The sequence below is a fragment of the Malus sylvestris genome, chromosome 3 (genome assembly GCF_916048215.2).
Source record: "Malus sylvestris chromosome 3, drMalSylv7.2, whole genome shotgun sequence".
Classification (NCBI taxonomy): Eukaryota; Viridiplantae; Streptophyta; class Magnoliopsida; order Rosales; family Rosaceae; genus Malus; species Malus sylvestris.
This window is the reverse complement of record NC_062262.1, coordinates 17934421-17939453: the sequence shown is the minus strand read 5'-3', so window position 1 is coordinate 17939453 and position 5033 is coordinate 17934421. Positions and strand designations below refer to the sequence as shown.

At 33.9% G+C, this 5033-nt stretch overlaps 1 pseudogene; it reads right to left on the bottom strand.

The window, feature by feature from the left end:
* Positions 1-748: 748 nt before the first annotated feature.
* LOC126617039 (valine--tRNA ligase, mitochondrial 1-like) lies at positions 749-3205 on the bottom strand (annotated as a pseudogene).
* Between the last annotated feature and the right edge of the window lie 1828 nt (positions 3206-5033).

The following is a 5033-nucleotide window of genomic DNA, read 5'->3' as shown; positions in this document are numbered from 1 at the left end:
AGATTTCATCACTTTATAAGGTTTTGTCCTTTATAGAAAGTGATTGGAGTAATATGCCTTGGAGAATAAAATTGGGCTCACCCTTGGGGTTGGGCTTTGGGGTGCACTAATTAATTGGTAATTAATTATAATTAATATATAATTAATTATCAAAAGATGGGCCTTGGGCCTTGGGCCTCTTGGGCTCTGAAAATTAAATTCTTTAATTAATTTCGAATTTAATTAAATTAATTTTTATTTGAACAGACTCATCTTTTCAAATGAAGTCTGAAGTCAATGAAAAACGCAGAGAGCACTACACCCCATCTGAAGAGATGTCTCCCAACAGTCACATCCCATTCTTATACCTGTTGCAAACAGGCATAATCCCACTATATATACATTCGTCTACATGGCATTTAGAACAAAGAAAACATAAATCTCCTTCTATAATCCATAGCATTCTTACTGAGAGTACCATAAGGAAATTCGCCAGAAGTTAAGTTTTATGGTGCTGGAATTCTAACTTGATCGTTGAATCCTGATGAAACAGACGTTCGGAGAACTACAAGCATTGAGTAGGGGCGAAATTTCTGTTTTAAGGACATTGCGGTACGCAAGCCTCAATCTTCAATATTTCTGTTTAATATTAGTTCATTGTTCATACACTACACTGTTTATTTATTAGCATATATAAATTTATCACAGATTGTTGACATATATCCAACACCGTATGTCTGCCCCCAAAACACCATTGCAAGATTTTTTTTTAGTAATGCAAAGACATATAACTTGATTCTTGGTGCAAATAACAGTTGTCCAACCTCATAAACCTTGACCACTCTCCATCCAAATCCAAAGCATCAAGGTCAAATGTTTCTGACAAAGTGATGGACTGAACTGGAGCTTGCATTGCATTCTCTGGCAAATTCAAATCTATGGAAGTATTTCTTGGATCCCAAGTCTATGGACAGGTTTGGTAGCAAAAAAATAAAAATAAAAAAAAATAAACAGCCATGAAAATGCTAGTCATATGCAATTATACAGGGGCAAAGGAAAGTCATTAGGATCATGGGCTGAATTAATCTACGGGAGGCAAAGAGAGAGCATAAAGATCCTTACATCTATGAAACATAAGTCAGAAAAACAAAATTAATCCAATCACTTGGAACTTATATGTTAAACTTTACCTTCATAGCACCAATCCCGAACTCTGGATCAACGAGAATTTCATCGCATACTATAGGAATTCTTCTTCCATTGAAAGGATGGATGGCATGTTTTCCATGAAGGTGTCTATACCTCACGTCATTAGGATGTACAGCAATGGCAGTATCACCTAGCATAGTTTCCACTCTAGTGGTGGCCACCATAATCTCACCAAAATCTTCCTCCAGAGTGTAAGCAAATGAAGTTAAACGCCAAATTCAACAGGGTTCTCATATCCAGGAACCCTGAGTAATGTCGTGTCTCGAATATCAATATAATCCACCTATACAAACTCAAAAAAAAATCCTTAAATATATGCTGCAAAATAAGGAAGAATATGAAGGTAAAAGAAGAAGGTTGACCTCAATGTCAGATATTGATGTAAGCAACCCACAATCCCAATTGACTATGCGATTATCCCTGCAAACAAAACATACCAACAAAATCCAGAAAGCTTAGCAGCCAAAGTGAAGAAAAATTCAAAGACAAGAAGGTAATTTATAAACTTACAGATGTGGATGATTATATAAGGTAATCGGTGTGCACAGTTGTCAAGTTTCAATCCTTATTCCCAAAAAAAAACATTCAGTTAGAGACGTTATTTTATAAAGGAAATAGGTGTAAAGATAACTTTACATTTTGAATTGGGTATGAGAGGGTAGTTTAGGTAATAAATTTGGGTTTAAAGAGATATTAATTCTTTAATTAAAAAAATATGGGTGAAAAAAGTAAGTTGAGTGTAAAAAGAGGTTAAACGGGTTCAAATAAAATTTCCCTAAAGCTATTTATTTGAAGAATTACATCAGCTGGAAAATGGGTCTCAAAATGAACAATAGTACAAAACCATTTCGGAAGGTTTGCCCGACGAATATTAATCGGGCAAAAGCCACCACTCAAAGGTTTGTCTGACGAATATTAGAACTCTGTTGGGCAAATACCGTTATCTCAATGAAAATACAACTACAATTTCATCAAGCCCAGTGCGTTGACCAAATTGGTCCGACGAATCTAACTTGCCCAACGACAGTATTTCGTTGGTAAAACTCATTGTTGAGCTAGAATAGTTTCTTGAACAACGAATATCGTACAATTTTGCCCGACGAATTTTCAACTATTTACTCGGGCAAAGTTGTATTTTCCAGAAATAAAAATTTTAAACAATTTTGCTCAAAAGTATTCATTGGGCAAATTTTTTAGTTTTTCAATTCGTAATATTAGGATCAAGTCCCTAGTCACCAATGCTCATAGACTGAAATCTTATTGGTTTTCAGTTTTTTATCAAAGTTTGTACACCTCAACATTTTACTAATAACATACTTCCATGTCATCTTTTTTATTTTAGTTTTACAACAAAGTTTAATTTATAGTTTCTCCCACATTATAACATTCAAAAGATTGAATAACATTTGTAACTGAAAATCCAAAATTCTCTCACTCAAATTTATGTTTATATTCAAATTCAACATTATTATATTGACTATGTATATGCAAATTTAAATTTCGTCAAAGAAAATTCAAACTTATTTTTTCTCCACGACCATCATATTGCAAAATCATAACAAGGACCATTATATTGCTACGAACGCGAATTTAATTTCACTGGGTACATTCTCTTCTCTTGTTCCTTAATCCATGTACTCAACTTAATTCTATACTACCATTGTAACTCTTTCTTCAAAAAAATTTTGTACCCATGTATAACTTTTTCCTATGAGATTTATATAGTATGAACCCTTAAGTAATTTGGTCTTATGGCTTGCTTCCATTTTTCTATCTTTGACATTAAGAATTTATATGGGTACATTAAATTTTTTTTTTGTCGCGTATGGGTTTTAATGTTGAAATTGTATATGGGTTCATTCTTGTGAATTACTATAATTGTACATGATACATTCTTATGGGAACATTTTTCTTTTATCATGACATTTTTTCTTATTAATTTACAACTACTATTTTCATTCAATAAAAAAGCCAAGGGAAGCTAGACTCACCTCACAACCTTATTTCCCCACCCCATCTTATATTCTCACCCCTCATATTAAAAAATTAAAACTCTTTTCTCACCCACCATATTCCCAAAATGTCCATCAATTTAACTAGAGGAAATTGTAGCAATGGTCCCTCAACTTTAACCTAATTAGAGTAATGGTCCCTCAACTAAAAATTCATGACCATTGGTCACTTAACTCTTCAAAACATGTAACTATAATCCTTTTTGTCAACTCCGTTAGAACTTCCATAAAAAAAGTCACATGCCACACACGTGAGGCTGAATCAAGAGGCAAATATGGAAAACGAAATGAGAACAACAATTGTAGCAGGTCCCTCAACTTTAATCCAGTTGGAGAAAATGGTCCATCAACTTTAACACAATTGGAGCAATGATCTCTTAACTTTAACCTAATTGTAGCAATGGTCATTCCAACATAACTCATTTTAACAAAATTCTGACTAAGTTGACGAAAATGACCATAGCTGGACGTTTTGAATAGTTAAGGGACCAATAGTCATGAATTTTTAGTTGAGAAACCATTGTTTCAATGGGGTTAAAGTTGAGGAACCAGTGCTACAATTTTCTCATTTAACAATTTTTCAAAATTAAAATCGAGCATTAGTTTCTAATGATTCTTGAAAAGAGTGTCGATATTAAATCATAGTAATGTAACTGAGAAGATCTGAACATAAACATGGGTACCTTGCACTGAAGAAGAACAAAAGTACGAACACCAACCTCTGAACTTAAACTGGAATTACTCTCTCCTTTTAAAACATCGTCCAAAATCATAGGAAACTCAGTGCCAATTTTAGGTTCCACTTCATGTCTTCTCCAGTTCAAGTCGGGAATTGGTAGTCCTGCACATCTGTAATGCCCAACCTACAAGGCCTTTAATCCATGACGTCCGTATTCTCCAATGGAACAACTAGTACATTTCAACAGCTAGTGGTAATTAACAAAGAAGAAGGTTTGTAATCAACATAAAAATTAAAACTGATTGGGAAATTTTACACTTTAATCCACTTCCTCGTGAAGGGTTTAAGACTTACAAGCTGCCGAAGAAAGATAGTGCGTTCTTTTCCTGTTCTTTAATTTTTTTTTCTTTTGGATATAAAATATTTTAGGATTAATTTTTATTAGGGCTTTAGAAGTCATTTTACAAAAGGTCAAATGTGTCATTAAATTTTTCATCTAAATGTGGGTGGAAAAATAGAATTGTGGGGTGCTCTCAAAAACAGTTATGTTCATAACTTGTTTTCCATTTTTTAATCACCAATTTTTAATTGGTTTAAGGTTCTCTAAGGGTGGAGTTTGTTGTTTACTCTTATAAACGTTAAATTTCAAATTTTATGGGAGAACAATTTACAACTCATTTCTGTGAAGCCTACTACTGAGCACCATACTTCTTCGATATGAAATCGTCTGATGCATATATATTACCATATAGGGTTGGAAATCTCAAACTACGAGTTAAAAACTGCAGCCGAGAAATCACTTAAAAGAATACTTTACATGCCTTAAAAACAGCTCGCTGTTGTAAACATTCCTAGTTTAAGTATGATTGTGTAAATCCTAGATAAGATTTGATTCTAGTTATCCTTTCCTATTACAACTTGTATTACTTGGAGGAGAAGGAATATCTTCTCTCCCTTTACTACTATAAATAAAGGCACAATGTAGGAGGGATAACAACACACACATTCCCCTACAATTCTACAAACACACATCTCTCTCCTCTCTCTCTCTGCCGCCGGCCCTAGTCCCTCTGTCAGATAAAATAGACCACAACACGTTATCAGCACGCTCCTACCGCTGCGCTTAGGAATCTGACGTTGGAGATTTTTTTCTG